Below are 12257 nucleotides of genomic sequence, written 5' to 3'. Positions count from 1 at the left end.
TCTTATCTCATTTTTCCATGATCAGCCTATAATTTTCTTGAGACCTGGGATGACTTCTTCCCTCTATGCTCTGTGTTTACTATGGATCCTTACTCATAGCAGTTAAGTGTTACCATGTGAATGAATAATGAAAGGCAAAGTGTTAAGATACAGGCAATCATAAAGAGACAGCTTCCAACTGGAATGATCCAAGAAAATTTTAATTACCCATATCTTGGCTATTGTGAATAATGCTAACCAAGATCAATACATGTGTGTGTACATCTTGTCAAAATCCTTTTTGTCATTTCCTTTGGGTATATACCCAGTAGCAGAATTGCTGGATCATATGGTAGATCTTTTTTTTTAATTTTCTGGGGAACCTCCATATTGTTTTCTGTAATGGTTGGACTAATTTGAATTCCCACCAGCGGTGTATAAAGGGTTCATTTTTCACCATATCCTTGCCAGCACCTGTTGTCTCTTTTCTTCTTGATGATAGCCATTTTAACAGGTATGAGGTGATGTCTCATTGTTTTGATTTGCATTTCCCTTATGACTAGTGATGTTGAGCATCTTTTCATATGCCTGTTTTATAGATACCTAATGCAAAGTAAATGAATATAGCTAATAGTACTATACTATAATGTGATAAATATTGCTTCAGTGGCAATCAAATTGCAATATATAAATGTATCAAAGTAACATACTGTATGCCTTAAATTTACAGATTGCAACACAACAAATTTATCAAATAATTTTTATTTGTTTTTAAGATTTTATTTGTTTATTTGAAAGACACAACGAGTGAGGGAACAAAAGTCAGGGGAGTGAGAAAAGGAAAAGCAGGCTTCCTGTTGAGCAGGGAGCCTGATGAAAGTCTGGATCCTAAGACCTAAGGTCATCACCTGAGCCCACAGCAGATGCTGAACAATTGAGCCAGCCAGGATCCCCTCATATAAGTAAATGTTTAAAAAATCACCAACCAACTCTTATTGGCATATAACTTGATAATAATTTCTGATGTTTGTTTCTATTTCCTTGGTGTTAGTCATGATCTCTCCCTTTTCATTCATGTGGGTCCTCTTTCTTTTCTTTTGCATTAGTTTGGCTAGTGGTTTATCAATCTTATTCTTTTTCTTTTTTTTTTTTTAACTCCTTAGTGATAGCTTTAGTGAATTCCTCAGCATCTCTAGTGATGTCCTTTCTTCCTGTTTGATAATGGCTTTTTGTACTTTCTCTGTTTTTTTATCTTTTTTTTTTTTCATTTTCTTTTTCTTTTCAGTATTCTAGAATTCATTGTTGATACACCACATGCAGTGCTCCATGCAGTACATGCCCTCCATAATACCCACCACCAGGCTCACCCAATTCCCCACTCCTTTCCCCTCCAAAACCCTCAGCTTGTTTCTCAGAGTCCACAATCTCTCATGGTTTGTCTCCCCCTCCAATTCCCCCCAACTCACTTCTCTCCTCCATCTCCCAACGTCCTCCATGTTATTCCTTATGCTCCACAAGTGAATGAAACAATATGACTCTCTCTGCTTGGCTTATTTCACTCAACATAATCTCTTCCAGTCCCATCCATGTTGATACAACAGTTGGATATTCATCCTTTCTGATGGAGACATAATACCCCATTGTGTATATGGACCATATCTTCTTTATCCATTCGTCTGCTGAAACGCATCTTGGTTCTTTCCACAGTTCGGTGACTGTGGTCATTGCTGCTATGAACATTGGGGTACAAATGGCCCTTCTTTTCACTACATCTGTATCTTTGGGGTAAGTACCCAGTAGTACAATCGCAGGGTCATGGGTAGCTCTATTTTTAATTTCTTAAAGAATGTCCACACTGTTTTCCAAGGTGGCTGTACCAACTTGCATTCCTATCAACAGTGTAACAGGGTTTCCCTTTCTCCACATCTTCTACAACACATGCTGTTTACTGTCTTGTTGATTTGGGCCATTCTAACTGGTGTAAGGTGGTATCTCAGTGTGGTTTTGATTTGAATCTCCCTGATGGCTAATGATGATGAACACTTTTTCATGTGTCTGTTAGCCATTTGTATGTCTTCTTTGGAGAAGTGTCTGTTCATGTCTTCAGCCCATTTTTTGACGTGATTATGCATTTTCTGTGTGTTGAGTTTGAGGAGTTCTTTATAGATTTTGGATATCAGCCCTTTGTCTGTAGCATCATTTGCGAGCATCTTCTTCCATTACATGGGTTGCCTCTTTGTTTTGTTGACTGTTTCCTTTGCTGTGCAGAAGGCTTTGATCTTGATGAAGTCCCAAAAGTTCATTTTCACTTTTGTTTCCTTTGCCTTTGGAGACATATCTTTAAAGAAGTTGCTGTGGAAGATGTCGAAGAGGTTACTGCCTATGTTCTCCTCTAGAGTTTTGATAGATTCCTGCCTCACACTGATGTATTTTATCCATTTCAAGTTAATCTTTGTGTATGGTATAAGAGAACGGTTGGTCTCTGTACATGGCTGTCCAATTTTCCCAGCACCATTTACTGAAGAGACTATCTTTTTTCCACTGTATATTTTTTCCTGCTTTGTCAAAGATTAGTTGACCATAGGGTTGAGGGTCCATATATGGGTTCTCTACTGTGTTCCACTAGTCTGTGTGTCTGTTTTTGTGCCAGTACCATGCTGTCTTGATGATCACAACTTTGTAGTAAAGCTTGAAATCAGGCAACATGATGCCCCCAGTTTTTTCTTTTTCAACATTTCTTAGCAATTCTGGGTCTCTTCTGGTTCCATACAAATTTTAGGATTGTTTGTTCCAGCTCTTTGAAAAATGCTAGTGGAATGTTGATCGGGATGGCATTGAAAAGTATAGATTGCTCTAGGCAGTAGAGACATATTGATTCTTTCAAAAAAACAAGCTTCTTATTTCATTGATGTGTTCTACTGTATCTCAAGTTTCTATCTCATTGATCTCTGTTTTAATCTTGATTATTTCCCTTCTTGTGTGGGGGTTGGCTTAATTTGTTGTTGATTCTCCAGTTCTTTAAGGTATAAAGAGAGCTGGTGTATTGGAGATTTTTCAATTTTTTTTTTTTTTTTTTTTTTTTTTTGAGTGAGGCTTGGATGGCTATGTTTTTCCCCCTTAGGACTGCCTTTGCTGTATCCCATAGGTTTTGGACCATGTGTCTTCATTCTCATTGGTTTCCATGAATTGTTTAAGTTCTTCCTTGATTTTCTGGTTGATTCAACATTCTTAAGCAGGGTGGTCTTTAGCTTCTAAGTGTTTGAATTCCTTCCAAACTTTTTCTTGTAATTGAGTTCCAGTTTCAAAGCATCATTGTCTGAGAATATGCAGGGAATAATCTCAATATTTTGGTATCAGTTGATCCCTGATTTGTGGCCAAGTGTGTGGTCTATTCTGGATAAAGATCCATGTGCACTTGAGAGGAATGAGTATTCTGTTGTTTTAGAATGAAATGTTCTGTATATATTTATGAGGTCCATCTGGTCCAATGTGTCATTCAATGCTCTTGTTTCTTTATCGATTTTCTGCTTGGATGACCTATTACTGAGAGTAGCTTGTTAAGATCTCCTACTATTAATGTATTCATATCAATATGATTCCTTATCTTGACTAACAGTTGTCTTATATAGTTGGCTGCTCCCATATTGGGGGCATAAATATTTACAGTTGTTAGATCTTCTTGGTGAATAGACCCTTTAAGAATAATATAGTGTCCTTCTTTATCTCTGACTATAGTCTTTAGTTTAAAATCTGATTTAATTTATCTGCTATGAGAATCACTACCCCAGCTTTCTTTTGAGGCCCAATGGCATGAAAGATGCTTCTCCATCCCTTCACTTCAGTCTGGATGTATCCTTAGGTTCCAGATGGGTCTTTTGTAGAGAGCATATGGATGGGTCCTGTCATTTAAAAAAAAAAAAAAAAGATTTTATCTATTTATTTGACAGACAGAGATTACAAGTAGGCAGACAGGCAGGCAGAGAAGGAGAGGAGGAAGCAGACTCTCTGCAGGGATGCAGAGCCCGATGCAGGACCCTGAGATCATAACCTGAGCTGAAGGCAGAGGCTTAACCCACTGAGCCACCCAGGCGCCCCTGGGTTCTGTCATTTTTATCCAGTCTGCAACCCTGTGTCGTTTCATGGAATCGTTTAGGCTGTTCACATTGAGAGTAATTATTGAAAGGTACATTTTTATTGACAACATGTTGCCTGTGAAATCCTTGTTTCTATAGATTATCTCTGTAAATTTCCAGTCTCTGTCACTCTTGGGTTCTTTCTTCTTTTATAGAACCTCCCTTAATATTTCTTGTTGTGCAGCTTGGTGGTCACATACTCTTTTTTAAACCTTGCCAGTCTTGGAAGCTCTTTATCTCATCATCCATTTTGAATGTCAGCCTTGCTGGATAAAGTATTCTTGGCTGCATTTTCTCATCTAGTACCCTGAATATGTCTTACCAGCCCTTTCTGACTTGCCTGGTTTCTGTGGACAGGTCTGATATTATTCTGATGGACCTTCCTCTGTAAGTAAGGAATCTCTTCCCCCAGCTGCCCTCAGGAGCTGTTGTCTAAAATTATGATTCATCAGTCTCACAATCAAGTGTCTTGAGTTCTTTCTAGGTTCTTTTTTTGGGGGGGAGGGGTGATCTTTCTGTGTCTAGGACACCAACACTGGCTCCATTCCGCAGATTGGGAAAATTTTCGAGAATTTGCTCAACTATATCTTCTAGTCTTCTTTCTCCTCCCCTTCAGGGATCCCAATAATTCTGACGTTGGAACATTTCATGGTGTCATTTATTCCCCTAATTCTGTTTTCATGGTTTCTAAGCTGTTTCTTCCATGCTTCCTCCTGATCCTTTTTCTCTATCAGTTTGTTCTCCAGATCACTAATTCTATCTTCTGCCTCGGTTATTCTAGCTGTTAGAGAATTTAGATTAGACTAGATCTCACTGATTGCATTTTTAACCTCTCCCTCGGTGGCTTTCACTCCCTTAGAGATTCCATGTTGTTACTAATGGTTTTATCCAACCTAGCCATTGCCTGGAAAATTGTTACGCTGAATTCCCTTTCCAATATACTGTTTATATCCATATCCAATAGTTCTGATGGACAGGGCACAGTCCCTGAATTTTTGCTCTATTGGGTGTTCCTCCTCCTAGTCATTTTGGTGAGAGGTGGTTGAGGGGATGTATAGCTGAATATATCAACCGCGATCCAGGCAAGGTGCACCCTGGAATGCTTCTGAGCAATCAGAAGTCACCATTAAAAAGAAAGAAAAGAGAGAGAGAGAAGACCCAGCCAGAATGGGCCCCTAAGGTAAGATTTTTAAGGCATACAAACAAAAATGGACAAACAAAAAGACCGACAAAAGTAAATGACAAGAAAAAGAAAAGAAACCAGCCAAAATTAACCCCAAGGATAAGATTTATATAATACCAGAACAAAACAAATACAGAGACACTGACAGAGGAAAAAGATGGGAGGGTGGTTATAAATCCTCAATGTGGGTGAGGAAGGGTATTTTGAATCTTCCTGGGTGTATCTTGATAGCTTTGTTAAAGGACTCAACTTTCCAGGGATAAAGGGAGACTAAAACCGGGGTTTATACATAGGCGTAGTATTGATTAGGGAAAGAGGATTACCTTGAAGCTTATATCTATATGTATGTTAACAAAAATAGAAAAACAAAAGAAAAACACAGGTATATGTATGAAAAATGTTCAAGTTAAAAGGTTATTATGGAATTTTTTGTATTGAACCTCTCGTTATAATGGTAAATAGATTAAAAAAATAAAAAGAATGAGAATAGTGAGAACAAATTAAAAATAAAAGTTGTATCTATGAAATATACAGGTTTTAGGGCAATACCGGGAGCTTAGTATCTTCTTATCCCCTGATATTGGGGTTTTACAGTTTTATGGGGACCCTGTGGTGGTTGTCCTCTAGTTTTTTCAGCTGGCTTTCTGGGGGAGGGGACTGCTGGGTTGTTTTTCAGTCAGTCTTCCTTGGGTTGAGTCTTCCTGCACCCTATCAAGGGCCTGGGCTCTGTGGAAACCGATTTTTCAGGCTTTTGTTCTCTGGAGGTTTTTGTTCTTTGGCAGGTTTAATGGAAAGCAAACTGCACCCAGACATCCGTCTCAGTCTCAGAGAGAACCCTCATTATGCTCCCCTCTGGGTGGTCCAGAACACACAGACTCGCCCTCTGCAAACTTTGCTGAGCAGTGCATGTCCCCAGCCACCATATCAGGGGTCGCCCAAAGCGCTTGCTTGTCTCTCTGCATCCCTGTGCCACTAAAACCATGAGTGATATCGGTACAGAGAGTTCACTTCCAGGGGCTGCCTTTGCTAGGACTGCTCTCTGGGGTCCAGATCTCAGGGTTTCGAAGATTGCTGCCCACCCAAGAGATCCGAACCAGAGATAGTGCGCTGTGTTTTTCAAGCCCGGGTTGGGAGTGTTCAGACTCCTGGCTTGTCCTAGAGAACACTGGCTAGCGCCCACACGGAGCTCTCTCAGGCAACAGTGGGGAGTGAGGCTCAGATCCCAGTTGTGCAGTGCGTGCAGAGCACAAAAGGCTGTGGTTCTATAGAGTGCCAGCCCGGGCATACATCAAATTACCTCAGGCACACCTGCAGAAGTACTCCTAGCCCAGAGCTGGTGCTAGCAATGGAAAGCTGGGGGGGTGGGGTCACCAAGCTCAGGGACCATGGCCTGGAGGCTTTTCCCATACTCTCTCTGGCATGGGTGGTCTCTGGCGGTGGCTGTGCTGGGTCGGTAGTCTTGGGCCCAGGCCTGTGACTGTCCAATTCCACCAGTTGTCCCTTAGGATCTTTTGCTCTTTTTGAGTGCTTTTAACCAGACTCCAAGTTAATGCTGGTCCCTAATCACAGGGCACTTTCCTATTGGGATATTACTTTCCAATGGGTTACTTTGGGAGGCTCCCTCCCTCTTCTGTTTATCTTCCAGTATCAGTCCAATTGTTCACACTCCGCTTTACCTCTCCACTGGTGTCTCCTGCCCCCATAGAGATCCAGAAGTGTATAATCTTACATCTCAGGCTGGCTTCATGGGTGTTCAGAGTGTTCTGGTAGATAATTAACTCACTTTAGGGGACAGCTGAAACAGGGTCTCCTACTTGTCTGCCATCTTGCCCCTTCCCCACCAACTGTTATGAAGCATCTTTTGTATGCTTGATATAAGTGGCTTATAGCATAGAAGTTAAGAGCAGGGGAGTTGGGGAGAGACTGGCCTGCATAGCAACCTTCTAATTGTGAGCTTGGACAAAAATACTTAACCTCTCTATGCCTTATTTTCCTCTGTATAAATAAAGTTATACTCACTTCACAAAGCTGCTTTGAGAATTGCAAAATATAATTTTATCAAAAGAATTCATATCATACCCAGCATGTAGTATAAATAATGGCTAGGATGATAACCAATGCTGACTATTTTGATAATAATGATAAATGGTAACATTTGGCATGGGATTGGCTGAAAGCAAAACAGTAGTAGTGGGTTAAAGATTTATCAGTTTTTGGTGATTTTTTTCCACATAACAAAAAAATTTCAGATTTAGGCTATTGCTGACATTAATTCAAGTGCTCTGCAATGTCTTCAGAGCTCTTTCTCCCATTCTCATCTGCTGTATTTTAGCCTGTACTATTCAATATGCAGTCCGTCAGTCAGCAACATTGGCATTACCAGGTACTCATTAGAAATATAAACTTACGGGCATCTTGTTAGCTTGTGGAATCAGAACCACATCTTCCTAGTTGTTTTGCTTATTCATGTTAGCGTTTGAGAACAACAGCTTTAGCCAATGTTTTTGTCCTCATATGTGTTCCCTCATAGCAAGATGGCTTCTGTAGTTTTGAATAGAGGAAGAATGACTCAATTGATTAGGTTTTCTTTTTTTTTTTTTAAAGATTTTATTTATTTATTTGACAGAGATCACAAGTAGGCAGAGAGAGAGAGAGAGAAATCAGGCTCCCTACCGAGCAGAGAGCCCGACGTGGGGCTCAATCCCAGGATCCTGGGATCATGACCTGAGCTGAAGGCAGAGGCTTTAACCCACTGAGCCACCCAGGCACCCCTGATTAGGGGTTTTTGCTTTATTAATTTTTTTTTGTGTGTGTGGGAACATATGTAGGACAGCATGTCTGGAATACAGTAAAGAACAGAGATAAAACGGAAACTACTGGAAGGACAGCTGTTGAATCCTAGACAGGGAAAAGAAGTGAAAGATTGGGAGGAGCCTTACACATCAGGCCCAGAATTTGAATGTTAATTATCAGAGGATTGGAACAAGACCAAAATGTCATCCATGCAAACAGTGTCTCCAAGAGCTGCTCAAAACAGTTCTATGTATTTCTTTCCCTTCATGTTTATACTTGTATGCAGACATATGTTAATTCTAAAGGGATACTAATGTTTGCTTATTTGTAAACTTTAAATAAATGTCATCATGCTGTTTGTGTTATTCAGTGAACCAGGGTAAAGCAGGTTGCTTTAAAAAAGCCAAATATCTTAGTGGTTTCACAGTCTTAAGGTTTTTCAGGTTTGCAGAGCAATCATGGAAAGGTGTTCATGAGTGTAGGTTGGATCTCTTCTATGAGGTTATTCCAACACCCTACATTAGCTTTCTACTGCTCCATAACAAACCAGCACAAACTTAGCAGCTTTAAACCATACTCTTGGGGCACCTGTGTGGCTCAGTGGATTGGAGCCTCTGCCTTCGGCTCAGGTCATAATCCCAGGGTCCTGGGATTGAGCCCCGCCAAGCAGAGAGCCTGCTTCCTCCAATCTCTCTCTCTGCCTACTTGTGATTTCTGTCTGTCAAATAAATAAATAAAAATCTTTAAAAAACAAAAACAAAAACAAAAAACAAAAAAAAAAAAACCCATACTCTTGTATTAGCTCAGTTCCATAGATCAGAAGTATAAACACAGCATAACTGGGTTCTCTGCTCAGGATTTTCCAATGGAAAATTCAAGATCCTGGCCAGGCTGCATGCTTCTATGGAGGCTCTAGGGCTTTTGTTCTCAAGCTCATTCAAGTTATTGGATTAAGTCACATTCATGCTGAGTAATTAAGATCCCAATTTCCTTGCTAACTTTCAGCTAGGATCATGATCAGATCATAAAGGCCACCCTCCTTCCTTTCCTGCCTCCCCCATTTCAAAGCCAGGATACCCCTCAGGTCAAGTCCTTCCTAAATTTCAAATCTCCAGGAAGAACACCTGTGAAACCCTTTAAAGTATCCCCTGATTAAGTGTGACCAACCAAAGATCATCTCCCTGTCCTAAAGTCAACTAATTTGGGCCTTAATTACTTTCGCAAAATCCCTCACGGCAGCTCCGATATTAGTGTTTGATAAATACACCAGGGAGTAGAGTAAATCTGGGAAGCCATCTTAAAAATCATGCCTCAGAATTTCTAAACAACCAGCTTTTCAATGTGTAGCTTTCGAAGTTGTCCTGGGCATCAACATCCCTCCACTTGAAGGGGACAAAAGTATAAAGAATTCCTAAGACTTTTTTGTACACTGAGGCTGAAAGTAGCATATATATTTCTATTGGAAAGAAATTAGCCATCTGTTTCATCCTAAGAAGGATATGTAAACTTTTTTTTTTTAAGATTTCATTTTATTTATTTGACAGACAGAGATCACAAGTAGGCAGAGAGGCAGGCAGAGAGAGGAGGAAGCAGGCTCCCCGCTGAGCAGAGAGCCCAATGTGGGGCTCCATCCCAGGACCCTGGGACCATGACCTGAGCTGAAGGCAGAAGCCTTAACCCACTGAGCCACCCAGGTGCCCTAGATATGTAAATTTTTAAAGAAGATTTTATTTATTTATCTGAGAGAGAGCATGAGCAGGGGGAGAGGGCCCTAGGGCTCAATCCCAGGACTCTGGGATCATGACCTGGGCCAAAGGCAGACACTTCACTGACTGAGCCACCCAGTGCCATAGAAGGAGATATGAATTTGGGTGGATGGCAGGCCATCTCCATATTCTTCATGAATTTGAAGTTCCCTCTCTCTTTCTTCTGCTGTGTCTGGGTTTACCTTTCCAGGTCTGGTGATTTTGTGTTTAGGTCCACCAATCCATGAACCTCACTGTGCAGAAATTAAGTAAGAAGCAACTTACGTGAGGGTCTGTTTAGAAGCTCTGTGTTCTCAGCCTTTCCTGGCAGAGAGCTTCATATAGGCTCAGCTGCAGGCAGCATTGGCAGTGAACTTCTAGTCTCGACCACCTCTCGTACTTGGCCTGGTTCAGTCCTTCAACTTTGTGGAGGTTCATTTTTTAAAAAAAATTTGTAATTTCACTGGGAGTCAAACTCACAGCCTCAGCTTCCTTTCTCTGCTTTTACACTTTGATGTCAACAAATCTACAGTTTCACTTCTGATCACAGCTTTATTCCCATGTGCTCTTCAGTCAATGGAGACCTTTACCTTAATTTTGAGTTCTCCTTTTACATTTTAACTTGCATTGGTTTATGAGGAAAAGCTACAAATTCAAATTAAACTCATAAATGCCATCTTCATCAGAAGTACATGAAAATTCCTTATGGGTTTGTTTCTATTGCCTATTTTTTTTTTCTATTCTTTGGTTCATATTTCCCTGTATCATTGTATTAGTTTCCTGAGTGTGCTGTAACAAAAGGTAGCAACTAGATGGCTTAAAACAATGAAATTTATTCTGTCATAGTTCTGGAGACTAGAAGTCCAAAATTGCAGTATTGGCAAGGCCATGTTCTCTCTGCAGAGAATGTGTTCCATGTGTTTGTTTTCTTTAGCTTCTGGAGTTGCCAATAAAACTTGGCATTTCTTGGCTTACAGATGCATTAGATTTCTGCTTCAACTGTCATGTGGCATTCTCTTGTGTGTTATGTGTCTCTTTCTAAAATGACACGAATAATACTGCATTAGAGACCACCAAATGGAGTATAACCCAACCTTAATTAATTATACCTGCAAAGACCCTATTTCCAAATCAGGTCACATTCATAGGCACCTGGGGTTAAGGATTTCAACATATTTTTGGTGGGACACAGTTTTACCTCCAATACTCTTCATGTGAATTTTTAACTGAATGCCAGAAATTTTATTTGAAAAACTATAAAAATAATTTGAGACCTATGATATATTACCTTCCTCCAGAGAAGATTACATTTGATTCCTGTAAGTGGCTAAAGGCATAATAAGCAATCGAGGATCAGCTTAATCTAATTTCAGTGTTTTAGATAATTCAAAACTGGCCTTTAGTTACTATGAGAACTAATCTACTTTATCTGTTCACATTCACTACAAATTGTAGCCATTTATAGTGTAAGCCTAAATATGAGAGGTTTATTACACCTTCCTGCCAAGTTTGGTGGGTCCAGAACTCTGTGTTTTGTACTCATAGCCCGAGAGGTGATCTAAAATAGTGTTCAACTTCTTATATTCTTTTTAAAGTCAGTAGTTGTCCACTAGGGGAAAGTGTCCCTAAGTTTAAGTCTCACCTCTTTGAGTTTCTCTCTAGGATCCTAACGTCTCACCACCTTTTTGATTTTCTCATGTCTCCAAGGCATATTTTTAAAATATATTTTGTATCATTTATCAGTATTTCTTAGATGGCAAGATCATTGACACAAATTACTTGGTCTATTAATATTTTGAATGTAACTCTAATGTTTAAATATTCACTATCAATATATGCTATCTCATAATAGTGATCTGGTGTGTTTTACATGTTAACATTTTGTCAGATTTCAAGGAAAAAAAAGTATTACAGGAGCAAAATGTTGCCATAATTAACAAGGATAGTAAAAGTTCTTAATTTTATGAATGAAAAATTATTAAAAACTTTAAGGTAGTTCTAAAACAGAAATAATTTGACATTTAACACAAAAAAATGAAAGAATTAGATATTAGGGAAAACTATTATTTTGAGCTAACAGATGTCTTTAAGATACAATTAATATTATAAGAAAAAGTAATAGAAATTAGAATATATCCTAACTTAATACATACTTTTTGATTTATTAGCCTTCAAAAATTAAATTATACATGTATATATATTTTAAATTATTTAACTGAATTAAGGCTAGGAGTCATGAAAAATCCCTTTCTTAGAATTAACATCTGGAAAGTATGAATTAAAAGCAGAATGTCAAGTTTGTTACCTTCAAGTTTCAAAGGGAGGAATAGTTCCATATTGTATGTGCAACTAGATCCTTTATAAATTATCTTTGATCCATATATCTTAAAGACTATAAAGAATATGACATAAAGAAGAGTGTTA

The sequence above is a fragment of the Mustela putorius genome, unplaced genomic scaffold (assembly GCF_011764305.1).
Source record: "Mustela putorius furo isolate JIRA1106 unplaced genomic scaffold, ASM1176430v1.1 tig00003962_pilon_pilon_pilon, whole genome shotgun sequence".
NCBI classification, from domain to species: Eukaryota; Metazoa; Chordata; class Mammalia; order Carnivora; family Mustelidae; genus Mustela; species Mustela putorius.
The sequence above is the reverse complement of the archived record's forward strand: the minus strand, read 5'-3'. Positions refer to the sequence as shown.